Below are 19,180 nucleotides of genomic sequence, written 5' to 3'. Positions count from 1 at the left end.
GCTTTGGGAAGGAAAGCAGTTTTTCAACTCCTCCTGTGCCCAGATCACCAGGTTGGGAAGGCAGCCACCCTATCTGTAACAGGCTGGTGCAGGCAATGTGGGCTGTGTCTAAGCCTCCTCTTCCCTCTACAGTGCACTGAATGCTTCTGGGAGAAAACTCAGCCCCTTATGGAAATACTGATCATCTGGGTCAAGAAACCAACAGGAAAAGGCCCAAATTCAGTGTTCTGTTGGAAATGTGTTATCTATTGAGTTGAAGCTACTGACAAAAGTTAACATTTTCTGAGCTTAGATGGCACAGCAGATGCTTGTCTGCATCTTCAGCTGAAAAGACAGATTAAGGGGTTTATGAAAAGGGGAGTGACAGAACCATTGTGAGGGCTCCCAAACACAGGCAGTTCCTCTTTAAACCGCACCCAAACAAAATCTTCTTTGAGTCTCAATGAGGTTTGGTCCTGTACTTGTAGTCTGAGAGGGTCTGCAAAACACCTTGTACAGCCTGAGTACCTACTTGACTCTGCTTCCAGCCACCAGCCAAACTTGTGCCATATTCATAAACTAGCCTTTTTCTGTGAGTTCTGGCCTTGAATAACAGAAATGTGCAGTTCCAGAAAGTCACTGAGGAGTATTGGGGAGACCAGCTTTGGCCAGATTGTTTTCGGGATGAGTCTGTTGTGTGCTGAAAGGAGTGACAATGCTGTCTGAGGATCTGGTTTTGTTTCCAAGGCCTTCAGGCCACCTAATCTGCTATCACCACAAATAATTAGAAGACTGGTTTGCAGGACACTGGATGCCATGGCCGACATAAAATTGGTTGGCAGTGGGAGGACAACACAGACTGAGAGGCTACAACACCAGCATGGACTGTAGCAAGATTGTGGACAAGCCAATACAAACTGGTCAAGTGCTGCTCACCTTTGATACCTTCAAGATGCCCTCATGGTCCTTCTGCTCCACTGAAACATCCCTTTAATCACCTTTTGTTTTGCTGCCTATTGACAAGGTTTTGACAGAGGGATTAGTTTCAGGTTAGGGGTGGCTTGGGAACTAATTTTTGAAAAAACTGTGGCTGAAGGGGAAGTCAGACTTGGCTCTCCTGCTTCCTAGGGGAGCACTGGAAGCATTAGGCTATTAGTTACAGTTAAATATTGTAGAAAGACTGCAGCATTTGGCATTAGTTACAGTTAAATATTGTAGAAAGACTGTAGCCAGCTTCTCCCATTTTCCTGTCTTATCCACAAAACTGTGACTGAACTATCAGAAAGACTTCAATATAGTTCACATAGTTTCAGTGTGTCCCATGAACAGAACACCTTCAAGCATTTGAGAAAGACAGGCAGATCCATATTAGATACAAGGTAGTCAAAAAATGTGACTGGATATGAAATCCCTTTAAACCCAAACAAAACAAAGAACACTACACAGCTACTACTAAAATAAATTACCAGGTGAAGTTGAGTATCCTAGGCACACATACTGGGAAAATTTCATCACCATAAGCCTATGACAGAAGACAGTTTAAATAGTTTAATTACAGCTAGTATGGCAGCTTTATTAATAAGTCACAAGCAGTTCACAAAACTAATTAAAGAAAAATGCTCTGTGAGCCACTGACCCTTCTGAAAATCCCATACTGTGATCCTTTATTTTTAGTACTGTCTTTATTGTCCCTAATATAAATACATTTATCTTCATAAAGGTTCCAGAATTTGGCCCAGAATAACACTGTTGAAGCCAAATAACAAGTTTGGTTTTAGCTCAAGCAATGACATTAAAGATGGACGATTCACCAAAAACACAGAGCAAAATACACAAAGAAAATAATGTCAACATTTTATTTGTGCTGAGGTAGCTTGCCTTATTGTGGAATAGTCAGCTGAGATATTTGCAGTTTGTATAGTGGCATTTTTCAGTTTTATTGAGATTTTAAACAGTAGGAACAAGGAAATAGCAAGCAGCATCATTTACATGTCAGAGCATATCCAGATTACACAAAGGCAGCAGCAAATGCCAGCAGTTGCAGTTTGAGCAGCTGCACAGAACCAGAAGCTCCATCAGTCACACGAGTCGCGCAAGCACCAGGAACGTGATGTTAAACGGGTGACTGAGAGGGGGGAGTGTGGGACTTAACATGAGCCTTCTCCTGACAAAGAAGGGTGCTTGCCAGTGGTGAGAGGTGCATTATCAGGTGGAGAAGTGGGTATTGGCAATAGGATCTTATCTGTCACTGCTGCCCCCTCACACAACAGATGGATTGCGATTTTGGCCACCAAAGATGGTCTGCTGGCCACTTGAGTGGGAAGGTGCTGCTAGGTCTCTTCAGGTGCTAAGGAAGATTTTGTCTGAGTTTATGCTCATGACAGGTTCAATCACAGTTGGGCCCTAAAAGAGACTAATTATACTCTATGAGGAAACAAACTCAAAACAAACACACTTTTAAAATGGAGAATTGACATCTAAAAAATTAAGAACCCAATGTATCCTGCAGCTTCCATGACTTACGGGGGGAAGAGACAACTGAAGCTAAAAACAAACAAAAAAAAGCAACCAAATTTTAATTTCTTGCTTAGTTTTATTCTTTGTGCAAAGGAAATAATGGAGCTTATGTTAATTTAGTAAAATTAGCATCCAGAGTGTCTAAGCAGTAGGACAAGAATATGCAATTATATCTGACTGCAGAATAAGAGCACACAATTGTTTTTTCATCTCTTCTTAATGCTAAAGAAACAGCTGAATTTTTTTTTGTAGTGCTAGTGCATTTTTGCTTCTTGGAAAATTAAGTAAATGGTTAAAAATTAGTCATAACATAATTTTTTTCTCAGATTAAGCTACAGAGAATAAATATTTAAATGTTCTTTAGCTTTCCGGTAGTAATTCTGAATAAAACAGATGGAGATGGTAAAGTTTCATTTCAAAATTTAGAAGTAAGCATTGCCATGTATCTAAAACCTCCTCTTTCTCCACTCTTGAAAAACATCTCTTAATTCAGGTGCATCACAAAAAAAACTTGCTTATTCATGTAGATAAGCATATCAAACCGCTCATAAGATGACTAGTGAAGCACAACTACTGGGTTTTATTTACAAATTATAACCATAAATTAAGAGAATTTTTTAAAAGAAATATTATCATTCCCTACTACTAATTCTGAAATAAATAAAATAATAAGTACCAGATCAATTTGTGAAAGGTTAAGCAGTCTAGTTTGATTACTTGTTTGAAAATCCACACTTAGACTCCTGCTTTGGAAACTGATTCAGAAATTTCCCTAAACTTACAGCAATTACTCATTGTTTTTAGACTACAACTAATACAGAAGTAGTATCTTTTGGTATTTTTGAACATATGCTTTTGATCCCTATCTGAATGAAGAAATTCTTTGATGAGAAACAGTGGAGTAAAGATGTAACGTGGCCAGAGCTTTAAACCTCATCATTCATTCCAATTATTAGTAACTCTTATCCTACAATATCCATTCCTCTGAGTGCAATGACACTTTGAGAACTCAGACATATTTTAAAGCTCTGGATGTAGCCAGTGGGTTTTGCATGTGAATTGTCTGAAGGACTCCAAAGGAAAGGGGATCTTCATCATGCTGGTGAGTGTAACAAAGTGCTGAGTAACTTGTCAGCCTACCCAAAAGCATCCAGTCCACCACCATCCCTGCAGGACAGGCCTTTGTGAATTGCTAAGTGCTCACTTCAGATATCAAGATCAAAAGTACCATCAGTATCCACACACACACACAACCCGCAGCTGCTGTCATTACTTGTTTTGTTATTGCACTCAATATTGGGGGGCAAAAAACAGCTAGGAATTGTATAACTTGACAAATTGGCAGAACACTACTCATAGGTGTACTGCCATCTTCTGGGAGATTTTATCCAATTTTTTAGTCAGATGGATTTGTCACTTAGTCCAGTCTCTATCCAGCTATTGAAAATGTTGATTTCCAGCTTGCCACCAGTACAGCTAAAAGCTTTGCATTTTGATTTGATGATCTCTTGCTTGACTCAGCACCAAGAAATAATCACAGTCACAAACTAGAGTTATGAGCACTAATGCATCAGACTGCTTAGAAAAATCTCTCTCATGGCCACTGAAGGCAAGAGATCACTTTAAAACATAATCTCCAAAAAAAGTGTTTGGAATTTTTAACTAGGGGATCTCCTACCCAATAAACCAAAGGAAAACATAAGAAAGTATTTGAGTTTCACATCCAGTTAGAGATTCATTATGAGTTGGAGATATATTAGCTGATTTTAAAATAATTGATGGGTTTTTTGTATCTGTTTTGTCTTGATGATTCATGCTGACCCTCTGCAGCAGGGTTTTAATAAACATTCTTGGACATATCAGTTGAAAATCAGCTTCATGAAGGGGTGTGTGCCTCTAAAAATATCTTAATACTGCTAGTAAAAAGTCTGGATGTCTCAGATGAAAAGCAAACACTCCAGTCTTTTGAAACATTTTTTTCTCAAAATAATTCTCTTCTCTTTTATAGAGAATGTGGGAAAACATTGCCAAAAATCTCTTGCAGAAATCACATTAATCTGTAAAATTTTTTAAGCTCATGTATACCAAGTCTCCACTGCCCTTTACTAGGCAGGCTACCAAAGGTCAATCTGTCAGTCCTGCAGTGCAGATGTAAGGAAATAGAGAAAAGAAAATTTTACTCCATCCTATTAAGTAAGTAAATGTTATTAACTGAAGCAACCTGTTAAACAAACTTAAAATATCAATTTTACTGAGCCTCAAAACCCCTTAGTAATATATTTTCTGCTTATATTGATAAGCAATGGACATGCCAGTTACTATATGCAATTCCAAAGAAAAACAAAAAATGTATTACAGCATCATTCATTTATAATCACCAAACTCACCAGGTTTCTTAACTCCTACTCTTATTATTCTATCTCCTTTAGTCATATGCTGGACTTATGTCAGGCTGAGCAATTGGAGGGACAAGCATTAGCCAGTGCTGAATTTCATATTTGCTCTTTAGGCTAACGAGCCATTCCCAAGGCAGTTTGTCAGTTAATGCACTCAGACTCTCAGACAATCCACCAGGAATTGCACTCGTCAAAACAGTTTTTAAAGCCAATGCCTTGTCTTGAAATGAAATGAAATGTAGCAGCTACTACAGCTGATAAACACTAGTAAGTTCAGGACAGGATGCAAAGATTCCAGAGAGGTCAGTGGCTCCTCCTCTGCCACCACCTTGCCACAGCTCATGCTCTGAGGAAGAACAAGGTTCCATTTGTTTAGTGGCTGTCTGCAACCAGCTGCTTTTTCCATGTCTCCACTAACTCTGACTCCACAGAAGCTCAGCTGGGGTCTCTGCCCTGAGCTTTGAGGGCAAAGGTTAATTACAATCAATTAGGCTACAATTATGGCATCTAAAGGACTCAGCCCAGGCATGAACCTTCCGACTTTATGTGACCAAGAACATCTGTGATGTTCAGAGATGTCAACTAGAGGTATTGTTCCAATCACTGTTTAGTCAGCAACTTAGTTTGACCATTTTGTTCCTAAAAATGGGAGCCTCTGGGAAGCTCACAAGTATGAGTGTTAACTACTGGAAAAGGCTGCCAGATAAAAATAGCAAACTCTTCTAAAATACCTTCTTATTCTCCTACTATTATCTACCCAGTCAAAAGGATCTTGAAGAGAATGGCAGTCATTGGGCATAAAGAGAAGTTCACTGATAATATCAGGAATTAAATCCATCATCAGTGTTTCCAAGGAAAGCTTATGCACACAAATAGGAATTCACTGAAGGAGGCATGTTTCCTTGAACAGTTATTTTGTGCCATAAATACCCTCCAGAAAATTTTGAACTGACAGGCAGATAGCGTTGAGAGGCACCAAAGTTTGTTTTGGGGATGGGAGAGGACGGGGAGAAATGGATTGTGATGCACAGAAATGAAATTATGATTTAAGTGTCCGTGCTCACTCATGTCAAATAAAAATGAGACAATTCAATTTGAAACTGGGACCAGATGCATTTCCAAGATTCAAGTGAGTTTCCAGGGCTGCAGATGAATGGAAATAATTTGCTGACCAGATAAAATCAACCCATGGTTTTGTCAAAGCCAGCTGTCACAAAGTAACAAAGTAAACAAAAATTGTATTTTTCCAATGTTGATAGAGTGCTAGAGTGCTGCTATCCACGCACTCTCAGGAAAGAAAAAAAAACCAACAGGAAAAAAAAAAGTATTAAAAGGATTTAGAGACAAATTTCATTATCAGAGGGATATAAAAGTATAGTAGATCTGTTTTTGTTTTCCAGACAGTATTACAGTAAGCCATAACACCCTTCCCCTGGAAAGGCCAGCGTGTCCTGTGGAACAGCTTTAATATTCTCTTCTGTCGAGAGAAGATGCAGAAACCATGATGGACTAGAATACAGGACCTTTCCAAAACCAAATTTACAATTACTTCTCATCCACAGGGGTGAGGAACAAAAGGACTGGAGAGGTCTGTAGTATAGGGATTATTAAAACCCACTGAGTAAAGCTGTGACTCCTTGGGCTCCTCAACCCTTTTGGTTCCATCTGTAAATCTGTGATGGTCTTTGTACCAACAGTGAAATTCAGGCAGTTTTTCTAATGTAGATGGCAGCTAACAAGAAAAGTTCTGAAGAGACTGCAGTTTGTAAAATAATTGCAAATTGATTTTCTTTTCCATGGAGACAATTAACTCCTGATATCACTCTTTGGCTCCAGACTACACGTGCCACTCTGAAGAGTTTACAGAGGAAGAAATGCTTGAAGAGCTCTCTCCATCACCTCACTTCAGGACCTCTGCCTTTGCTCCTTGCCCTCCTCCCAGCTTCAGCCTGGCAGAGGCTTTATCCTGGGCTTCTCAAACCCACCCACCAGCTTTCCAGCAAGACCTCCTCTGGCCAGGAACCACACAGATGCCTTTGTTTGACAGTGATGTCCAAAGAAAAAACACACAGCTCATTCCCAGGCTGGGAGGAGAAGTCCTTCCCCCCTCATCCTGTCAGAGGGTTCAGACTGGGCTGTAAATTCTGTTTTCCTTTCAGCCCAAGTCCATTTGAAGTCCATAGACTTGTGTTGCTGAGAGCAGCACATCTATCACAGCCACCACAGCTTCAGCTTCCTACTGTGCTCCTAACAACATTCTTATGGAAGGGTCAGGAAGAAATAAAGGTGTTTTGATACAAAGTATTCTGAATTATTCTAATGCCTACAGTATTTATTAATGATGCACATTCATTTGGGACACATGAATGAAAATTCTGGACACAATGAAAATTCTGGGGTTTAAGAATTATTTGAGCACCACCTACCTGAATATGTCAAGACATGAAAATGAAGCATCAAAAGTCATTAGATACTTAAGCAAGAGAAGCAATCTATTTTTTGCTCACATTTGACTTTATATCGTAAGTGGCCTTCCTACATTCATCAAAGGATAAGTTTTTTTGACTGAGTAGGGATAGATATTGGAAAAAAATAATTGTTTCTTTACACCTTCAGAAATTGGAGATATTATTTTAAATGTTTACAAAAGCATAGACTGGAATGCAGTTTCACAGTTTCTAGTGAACTAATCTAGAACAAAAATGATGGCTCACTTTCCCACAGGAAGAAGTCCTTATGTTTCACCCATGCTCCCTTTCCTGCATGATTAACGGATACTTCTGAACCAAGAACAGATGACCTCCAGTAACCATTCACAAGGGGCTAAAGTCATAAATAGATACAGTCGTAAAAATATTTATCTGAAAGAAAAACAACTCTCAAATCAGCTGAGTGACATGATAGGTTTGCTTGGCACATATTAAGATAAAAGGATTGACTCTTCCCACAGCTTAGACTCGGTGTAGTTTTCTCAGATAATCCATGCAAGAAAAGCAATAAAAGTTCTAACTAAGAAAAACAAATCAGATACAGTTATAAATATCTATGCTGGTAATGAATAGAAGCTGGTTATATTTCACTGAGAGCAAAAAATAAAATTGCAGAGCAGCTTTATCATGACTTTCAAACAGTAGTGTAGAGTGCATTATCAAGCTCAGATCTCAACATTAACAGAAAACTCATTTTATCAGCACCAACAAAGTCTATTTAATATAAATATCTATTAATAACAAGCAACTACACCAAAGGCACGGATAAATATAGCAAAAACTTCTAAATAAAAAAGACTGCACACAACTGCCCAAACAGGCAACACTAGAAGTTAAATCTTATTGCTTTAATGAAATGAAAGTTACCTTCTATCAGCACAATGTTCTCTAAAAGTTAGGAAGCACTTGAAATGCCTATTGTGGGTACCAGCTGCCCTCCAAAGAGGTAATCTATCCCCAGAAGCTATATTTAATGAAGATCAGGGGGGTTTTTCCAGTTTTTTCCTAAAGTTCTACAACTGTTGTGATAGCAAAGCAGAGTTCAGAGGTTTGCACTGCCCCATTAATTCACTCTGGGCTTTATCCTGTTGCCAGTAATTCACATCAGGGTTGTTGGCTCTTTGCTCCTTTATCAAAGTGAGGAAGGATGTAGATCTGCACAGACAGGTGCTATGAGTGCTGACTTAGTTTGGTTTTACAGAAAAGGGCAAAAGAGTAAGGGGGATTTGGCGACCTCTTAGAAATATTTCCTCTCCAATTAAGGAGTTATGCATATATTCCAGCTCAGCTGGAGAGGAACTAAGCAAGAAAACTGGCAACGCTCAGAGAGGTGCAACAGCATTAGCAGTATGATTCACCAATTAAATACTTGCTGGTGGGACACAGAGATGGAATTTATTTCACTGATGCTTGTGGAAGGAGTTAAACACATAGGCAAATCACAGAAGGATAAAACTGTCATGTCCCTTACCTTCTTCTATTCATCCTTCACATTCAAACCTTGGAGGCTGCTTGAATTTAAACCATCTATCTTGAAGCCTTCTAGCTCTTAAGATAATTTGGTGGCACAGGTGACATCAGATGTTGAATACAATGAGATTTCATCATTGATACAGGGAATGATGAAGCTTTGCAAACCACAGATGTCTGGCATCTATTCAGGAATAAATTGAACTATTTTCCTCGAAATCGCAGGAGACTCAGCACAAAGTTTAATGATTATGCAGCTGGCGCTCTTCAACCACACTGATGAACATGTCAAACAATGTAAGATACATGTAAGCAAAACGTAACAAAGAAAGTTGGCTCCTGACTTTAAAATTATAGTGGTTATATTCTACAACCTTGAAACCAGATTTGGAGAAAGTTTAATGCTTAGAACTTAAATAATAATAATGCCTCTAAGGAAAGAATTGAACTTCTAAGTATAAAAGAACTATGGCTATATTTCTGCTATAAGCACATTGAATCAAATTATATCTGAAAAATGAAGTATGGAAAAAGCCTGTCTGTCCTGACTAAGAAGAAAGAGATTGAATTTCACAGAAATAAATGGACTTAAGGGGTTAAGGACAGGGGTTCAAAACACTTGAGGGGATAAAAATGTAAACTGATGTATTCAAAAGAGCCCAGGGAAATTACACTTTTGTATTCAAAGATTGTCAGAAAACAATTTTTTCTGTTGCCATAGAAATTGAAACAAAACCAAAACTCATTCACAATCACAATGGAAGGGTAGGATTTTGAAATTTCCTCTGGAAGAAAGATTCCAGGGGAAAAAAATAGATAAATTCAGAACCATAAAAATGCATTGCCTCTGGCAGTTTCAAGGCTTTATACAGGTAATGATCAGAATTTCCTTTCAGTAATTCAGCTCACCTCTATTTACATAATTAAAATGTTAATAGCCATATGATAACAAACTATAAAAACTCTCTCAGTACTACATGCAAATATGTGCATGATAAATTGAACAGATCACAAAGAAGGCAATTGCACTTTGACTTTTAAAATCAGAGAGGAAATAGAATTATTAGTGATTCCTTACAACTGTGCTGATGGCAAGAAAATCATGTGTGTATAGCGCTCACAGACCAAAAGCATGTACACCATGAAAAAATAGGCAAATACATCAGACTGGTAGTAGCCATGGAATTTGCTCCCATGGCAGACTGTTCCTGTGTCTCCACTATGCTCCCAAGGACCCTTTTAGTGAGTTAAAAAATATTTCACTTTTTATTGACATGTATTCCCAGTTTTCTCCTCAAAAGTCCTTCTTCCTTTTCCATGGGAAAATACTGGCCCAACACCACCCGCCCTTGAGTCCAAGACAGTCCCAACAGCAATTCAATGTACAAGGCTGGGTCCAATCATCCAGCTGTTTTATCCTTGGCACAATCCAAGTTCCCAGGCCAGGGTCACCTCTGGACACAGGCAGGTAGCCCAGTAAAGTCCTTACTGAAGCCACTGAGTTAGAACCTCAGTGGAGCATGTGTTCCCACCCCCAACAAGCTGACAAATTATGCAAGTCATAGGTCAGACTCAGTGATCCTGTTCAGAGGTCTCTTCCAACTTCACTGATTTTGTGATTCTGTAACTGGGACCACTGCCATGAATCTGAAGTCACTGAAAAAAAGAGTTGGGTCTCCATCAAAAAGACAGTGATCCAGGGCCTTTTCAACTTTTCAGGCTCACATCTCCCTTCCATCCACTTAGCAGAGAATCATTATTATTCTAAAGCTGGGTCATCGCAGCAATGTGCTCTACCTTTACACAGATTTGGATCAGCATGACTGAGATAGTGAGCAGCTGGAGCTGGGGCTCAGCAAGGAGCCACAGGCAAACAGGAGCAATTCTTCAGCCACTTCTACCATCAGCCCTTCATCTTCCCTCTCCTTGGCTTGAGCTCTGTGCCCTAAACAGTACAGGGGAAAAAAAAAAAACCTCTGCTTTTCTTACAAAAGGTATTCACATACAATAAGATTTCTCTGTCTGCCCAAGCCTTCTCTTCTGTAGACTAAACATCAAGAATATTAAATAATAATATTATAACATTCCCTCTTGAGATGACCTATCCATTTAAGCACACTATGGCTTACCAACCATTAAGCAGTTACTGGTTGGTGCAACTTTATTTACTGAAGAGTACTCTATTCAAAACATATTTATTAATTATTGCAGAAGAATACAAATATCCATTTGTAATTATTACTTAAAAGAAACAATTCTTTTCTGTCTGATCAGCCTTCAGTTAGATTACCATCAAAGGAATCACATGAACAGATGGGGTTCAATAGGCTTTTCATGTGTTTTCATTTTTTGTGCTTCATAACGAAGCTCTCCCTCATAAATTTGTTAAAGTGGACCCATTTCCTTTACCAGGATGTGATTTTCTGGTAACTGTTTTTCATTTTTTGTCTTAAGCAAAGTAGATGATTCATTTCTCCTTACCAATCACCTGAGAGATTGGTCAAGTGTCATGCACATCAATGGATCCATGACAGCAATCACAGAAGTGACAAAGATTTTATTTTTTCCCTCTATCTGACTTCTCCAAGGAAAACAAGCATTTTCCAAAGAATACAGCTAAAACCAGATGAGAACAATTTTTCTGTGAATAGAAAATTCATTGAAAAAGGCTGTGACAGAGAGAGAAACTTTATATCTGAGTCCAATCCACAGCTGGTGGGAATCTTCTACAAAACAAACAAACTGAACAAAAACAAAACAGAAAAGGAAGGAGGGATTTTGGAACAGTACGTATTTCATTGTGAAATTTTCTGAGAGCTTCTTGTTTCCAAAGATGCTGAAATGTTGCATTTCAACATATTCTAAAAAAATCTTTTTCATTGTGAAACTTTTTTTTTTTAATGTCAAACCAGCCTAAGTTTAATTAGATGGAAAAGAATTAACTCCTCCAAAAAAATTGAAACATTGAGTCAAAGTAAAAAAGCTCAAAGGGTCTTAAATTACAGATTTTTTTAAAACAACTTTGTTCAGCAACCAAATAGAAAAATCTATTGTTTAGTGTAATGAATTATACTATTTTTTATATAACTATGACAGGACAGCACAGGGGACAATTACTTTTCTTCCCCCTCAAAGTAATGTCTTTCTTTTTTCTTAGATATTTCATTAAAGACAAAACACGTTAAATAACTTGGCCAAAGTTGAAATCAGTTCATTCAATAAGCCCTTAACTTTTTCCACTTCTCTGCAGTTAAGTCACCATTTTCCCAGTTATGAGGACTTCAAGATCACCACCCCACTTTTGACCACAACACCCCTGCTAGGGAAGGAGTGCATAGACTGAGAGACCACTGCCACCCTATGTAGCTTAAATGTCAGAAAGAGAGGCAAAAGATGTGATGGAGACCAGAAGTGCTGGATGACAGAATGGCTGGCATAGGATCACATGGAATTTCCAACAAGGCCACAACGTTTTATAGCCCCAAGCTGCTGCACCATGGGAAGAGATCCTTGATCCAGCCTGGATCTGTCCTGATACTCTGCTGCACTGCAATGCCCATGGCTGTCTCTTCCTGGTAGGAGCAGGATTGGCTGCTGATCCCTTCAGTACTCTTGTTCCCAAATGACCACAACAAAATGCTTAGTGTCCACTTTCTCAGCACTTGAGCTGCCTTCACACTGCCAAAGATAACTTTTAATTAAGGTGTCAGAACCTGAGAAGATTGATCACAGAGGTGGTTTCTTCCATGCTGAGCTGTCTCAGATTCAAAACTCCTTTTTCAACTACACTTTTCAACCACTTAATTAACAAGTGGTTCATCATCTGGCTTGCCAAGAAAATGGTATCTCAGGCCCTACAAAAGGAGTCAGAGATAGAAAGGAGCCAGCAATTTTTTTACTTGTTCTTGCGTTCATGTTCAAATGTCTGTAGAGCCTCTTTTTCAATGATTTCACCCAACAATGATCACTTTGATAACTGTGGAATTATTTGGCCATGGGAGTTACTATTCAAATATTTTTGCTTGCCTTTTTTCACAACACAAATAGCCAAACATTTTTCTTCTCTTTTTCATCATCATCCAAAAATAAATGACCAGTTAGCCCATGTAAGTTCTATTCCAAGTGGGGATTTTTTTGTATGGTGAACTAGATTTGTGATGGGGAAGTCATCTGCATTTTAAAGGAACTGGATACTAAAATTATATGCACAAGAGCAAGATTTTAGCAACACAAAGCATTTCTTCTGACCTTATTCCTTTCACCCTTCTTTTAGTTTGCTGAATAGCTGGGAACATTGGATGGATTACATAGCCTGACACACGCTGCATGTGAAGAAGGGGAGTGTGCATTGCCAAAGCCCACTTGGATGCAATGAAGTACAGAATCAGAAGGAAAACAAAGACCACAAAGTGAGCGAGACTGTTCCCTTCCCAAAACAAATTTATCTGCCTCGTTACATTCCACATTTTATCCATTCCAAAATGACTGCAAGAAGGGAGAATGCACTTTGCAAAAGCTATGCTAAGACACACAGTCCTTTTACTTCCAAGCACAAGTACAGGCTGGGCAGAGACTGGATTTAGAACAACCCCAAGTAGAAGGACTTGGGGCTGTTGATGGATGTCTTGGGTTACATGGAAGCTCTAACCAAAAGTATGTATTCTATTACCATCTTCATAAGCTGTTAAGATAAAGTGGGCCAATGTTCTTTACCCTCTCCGTGACTCAGCCCTGACAACACCCTCCAAGGAAACAAGGTCTCCTGGGATGACTTATAGAATTACATCATCTCATTGTGAGATGTCCCACTCAGAGGGGAGGAACTGAACATTCCCACCTGCGTATAATCTGAGGTTGGAACACCACGGGAGTACTACCCCTGGATTCCCAGAACAGAAGAGCTTGAGAACATGGACAAGGAACCACTGGACCTCCAGAGACAGACTAGACCTTCTTCAGGACCACCACTTCAACAAGACCACATCCATCACTCCAACGGGACTGCAGCCACCATTTAACTGGACTGCTACCACCATCCTAACCAACAGGGTGGCAGGTTGTGTTCTGACTTGGTCAGTTTAAGCTAATATTTCTCTACTATTACGTTTATTTTAATTTTCCTATTAAAATGTAGTTCTGACTTGGAATCTCTTCCAACATATTTGTGTGGCGTTAATTCCCCTGCAGGTTTGCTTTCAAACTAGCAGAATGGATGAGAATCTCAGCATGACTCAGCAATGTGCCCTTGCAGCCCAAAAAGCCAATGGTATCTTGGGCTGCATCCAAAGCCCCATGGGCAGCAGGTGAGGGAGGGGATTCTGCCCCTCTGCTTCACTCTGGTGAGACCCCACCTGCAGTGCTGCATCAGCTCTGGGGTCCCAACACAGGAGGGACATGGACCTGTTGGAGAAAGTACAAAAAGTCCACTAGGATAATCAAAGGGCCCTCTGGAGCACATCTCCTATGAAGACAGAGTGACAGAGCTGGAGTTATTCATCCTGCAGTAAAGAATACTCAAAGGTGACTTTAACTGTGGCTTTGAGTAGCCAAAGGGGAACTACAAGAGAACTGGAGAGGGGTATCTTACCAGGGTGTGTAGTGACAGGACCAGGGGGAATGGTTTTAAACTGACAGAGGGTAGATTTAAATTGGATATTAGGAAGAAATCCTTTACTATGAGGGTGGTGAAACACTGGCACAAGTTGCCCAGAGAGGCTGTGGCTGCCTCATCCCTGAAATGTTCAAGGCCAGGTTGGATGGGGCTTTGAGCAATCTGGTCTAGTGGAAGTTGTCTCTGCCTGTGGCAGGGAGTTGGAATGGGATGATCTTTAAGTTGTCTTCCAACCCAAACCATTGTTTGATTCTCTATAGGAGTTGATGGGAAGAAATGCTTCAAGACATGGAAGATAAAATTTTCCAATGAAGCATCTTTGCTGCATGTTCTCTGTACAGACATGGCTCTTGCCATCAGCCCCTCTTTCCTACTCCATTAACTCCTTCCAGTTGCTCTCATTACATCTCTTGTCTGTTTCCAGGTCTGAAGAAGCATTTAACACTTGTAGAAATGGGAATTGGACTGAGAAGGACATTGTGGAGAGGGTACAGAAGGTTGCAGTCAGTGCCGTCTAAGCAGCAGAAAACCACTGGTGCAGAGATGTCTTCTTTCCACCCATCACCTGGAGCACAGAGGATAACAGCTGCATGGCACATCCAGCATGCAGATCCCCTACCCCAGTGTGCAGATTCCTTCAACGCTTATTTTCACAGGGACTCCCAGTGGCCCTAGAGACTTTCTGAACTCTACATTCCTGCCCTGTCATTACTCCTATGACAAGGCAGAAAAGCCAGGGCAAAAACGTTTTTGAGCCACCTCTCCAGCCTCATCTCAGTATTTGCTTCTAAGGAACGCCTGTGCTTTATAAACCCTTTCCAGATACCATAGATCTTCTTGGGATTAATTAACACATAAAGTGGAGAACACAGATGTTTTCAGCAGGTGACAATACAGTGCAAGCAGGTCAACAAAACCCAGCTGTTCTCCTGTAAGTGCCTTTGGCAGAGTCCCCCAGTCCCACTTGCCTGCCTGCCCTGCACATCTCTGGAATGCAGCAGTTCCTGGGCAGATTTGGTGACAGGCAGCTAAAAGCCTGTACAGTGATTCTCTGACAGCTATCCAGTCAGTCTGTACATGTCTAGATATATGAAATTCCAGAAGCACTAGACAGCCATTTAAAGAGGCAGTCTAAGAGCCAAGAGTACATTACTGCACCAGAAACTGCAACTAGAACAGAACCAGATAAATACCTGAATTTTTATTAACCTTTCATTCACTGAATAGTGCCAGAACTTTAGTTTTGTGGCTTGAGATACACTAAATGTACCATACCTATGCACAAATTCATATGTTGCTTAGGAATGCTTCAAACAAGTTTTTAATTCATTGTCAAGACTGAAATGCCAAAACGTAACTTTTCCTTCACATTCAATTCCCTAAAGAAATCCAAGATAAAAATTGTCTATTCTTTATTTTGATTCTTCAATCAATATTAAAAAAAAAAATCCAATGCAAAAGTGTGTGATGCCAAAGGCAAAAAGAACAGAATGTGAAAATAAATTATAAAATTTTCACACACACACTCACCCCCACCCCATCCTACCCACTGGCCAGTTCTCTTTCCACACCTCTAACTGGAGCTAGTTTAATCTTTAAAATGCCCAGCAAGGAAAAACAGTGCTGTGGTTTTGGTATGTTATGTTTTTGCCTTTAAAAAAAAATTGTAACAACATGAAGATTATTATCCCAAGGGAAGTGCAGTTTTTACAAAAAAAGTCATGCTCCTTTTTAACTGCCTTAACTTCATTGAGCCCTTCATTTCCTTCAACACTCTCCATCACCACAGAACAGCAAGACTGTTACGCCCTCACCCCGAAATACTCAGAGAAATAAGAAAAAAAGTGTTTTGCTTTCCACAGGAAAGGCTTATAAAGCCATGCTGTCTGACACCAGCGTCATTCTGATTCATCATGAATTCACTCAATGAGCATTCAACCAGATTTTTGGCACCTGGAATTATTTATTCATCACTTTTTTTTCCCAAAGATACACAATCCAAACATGTAAGATTGCAACTGTGTAAACTGAAGAAATGGGTACTTAGTTGTGTACTTCGGGTTACACAACCTGGAATAAAATTAGGTCTCAGGACCTAAGCTGCTCTGCAAATAATTTATTTTCAAAAATACCCAAAGTCCTGAAGTTCACAATTCAGGAGCAGGTAAAATCTCTTTCCATGAAATTCATGTAATTTGATGCTGTCAAAAAATAATATTGAGCTAGAGAAACTATTTTGAACTCTTTTATGCTTATAGTTTCCAGGTTTCTAGGAAATGGATTAGAAGCTGCAGGGATGATTTATAGCATGTGCAATGCTTCAGAAAGATCCAAAGTCCAGTCAGCCTGAGAGGCAGCAACAGCATCACATCTAGAAACTGGCTCAGAGAAAAGCACATTTTGAAGCTGTAACTGAAAGCCTGTGGGAAGACAATGCATTATTCCACCTCATGGAATGGGTTCAAGGCTAAATACAGACACCTACCTGTGATTCAGTAAAAGCCCTTGGATAAATACAACACAAAGTAGCCTTTAAATGGCTGCTGCTAAATATCTGCTAAATATATTTCAACTTCTTCCTCACTTCTGCTTTCTCTCCCAGGTCTCATGGAGGTGTAGGAGGGTGGCAACACCAAATTCAGTGACACTATTTCACCTCCCCAAAGGCTATTTCATACAGAACTCAATATTTTCCTGCACACCTCTCTAGGTACCACTGGCTCCACACCTGATTGCCCCAGGAGGGGTCTGCTGAGTAGCCCTCCAGGCCATAGGGATCCCTCAGCCTGTCTGGTCAGCGTTAAACATGCAAAGGAAGAAAGAGCAGCCTGCATACCACTGCTTGTGCAAGGTCTCTTGCTCCTTCTCACCACCGAGGCAGCTGCAACAATAAAACAGCAGTGGCAGCTAAACAATATTTCTGCAATTTCACCAAGCCAAGATTTTTTGGGTTTTTTTTTCCATCTCTAATGCTGTAATGCCAGGACTTGGCTCTAGTGTTCTATTTGTATTAATGCACAGGGGCAGATTTTACAACACATGACAGAGTAAGAATATTTTATACGGCTTACAAGCCAAGAAATAATGCAAATTTGGGTTATAAAAGTACTGTCAGCATATTGTGCCTGCCTCTTTTTCAACACCAGCTTGCTCCCTCTCATATTTTATTATGTGTTTTTTTAAATTACTACAGGAGACTGAAATTCCACTTGCAGGTCATTACAGACTCTCAACAGACAGCTCTCAAGGCTTTTTGGGGAAGTCCAAACGAAGCCACATGAATCCACACAGTATTGGTTCTCTCCCCTCTCCACCTCATCCTGGGAATCCAAATCCTTGGCTTAAAGGTTAATGGACATGTTAGGGATGCTGCAAAGTCTCTCCCTCCCAATGACATACGTGATCTGGAGAACACTGATGTCTGTGTGGATGAAAGAACCCTTGAGCCACAGCCCTTGATTTGATAAAAACACAAGCAAAGGCTGCTCCCTGCAATATATTCACTAAAAAGTTATGTGTTTTTTCAGCGTCATCTTATCTGACCATATTACATACCCAAATGAGCTCTGCCCAGAGGGCAGATATACAATAACACATAAATTATATCCATCCCCAAGGAACTCTGCCTTTACTCCTTACCTACCTGTAACAGCCATCAGCCCACTCCACAGTGAATTACCACTCTGTGCACCACCTGAGTTGTGCCCCTGAGGATGGAGGGCAATGCCCTGAGCTGAAGTCAATAACATCGTGTAACTTGTTTAGAGACACAGTGACCTTTTCATCTGCCAGATTGTGCTTGGACCATAGGCTTATCAGGAAAAATTAACTACAACTACGCATGAAATTAAAAGAGAAGGTCTCTGCAAGCCATGACATTTTGGTGTGCTGAGAAGAGACACTGCAATTCTTGTGCAGATGGAAAGTGCTGAGATGGTTTTAATGGCATCTGCTGTCCCTTGATTGACAGAGCATAAACATTTCAGAAATACGGGCAACAGCATTGCAGCCACACATTATTTACTGACTGTGACCGAGCTACTGCTATCAGTCACAAACTGCACATCTAGCTCAGGGTTATTCTGATTTTGTTTGAGAAATGTCCTCTTCTGGATGAAGAGGTATTAGCAGCTTCACAAACACTGTCAACTAATCAAAAAATATTAGAGAAGCTCTCCACAGCTTAGTGGTTTTTTGTCACTTGCTTTAGATGTTAGGAATATGTGGAAACGAATAAATGTATTAATACACAGCAGCCTGTCAGGAGCCCTTGGCATGCTGTGAGCCTGTGTACTGCATTTGCCAGTCAAATCTGCCTGAGACTCTCAGCACTCCCTGACAGCAACTCATTCACATGGGAATCAACGAGGAGTCTGCTCTTAAATAGCAATATCTGGCATTATCACAGAATCACAGAATATGCTGAGATGGAAAGGACCCACAAGGATAATCAAGTCCAGCTCCTGCCCCTGCACAGGACACCCCAGGAGTCACACCATGGGCCTGAGAGCATTGTCCAAACACTTCTTGAACTCTGTCAGGCTTGGTGCTGTGGCCACTGCCCCGGAGAGCTGTTCCAGTGCCCAGCCACACTTTGGGTGAAGAAACTTTTCCTAATATCCAACCTAAACCTCCCCTGACACAACTTCAGGCCATTCCCTTGGATCCTGTCCCTGGTCACCACAGAGAAGAGATTGGTGTCTGTCCCTCCTGCTCCC

This window comes from Lichenostomus cassidix, chromosome 3 (genome assembly GCF_008360975.1).
Source record: "Lichenostomus cassidix isolate B80296 chromosome 3, HeHo_3.0, whole genome shotgun sequence".
Lineage (NCBI taxonomy): Eukaryota > Metazoa > Chordata > Aves > Passeriformes > Meliphagidae > Lichenostomus > Lichenostomus cassidix.
This window is presented reverse-complemented; position numbering follows the sequence as displayed.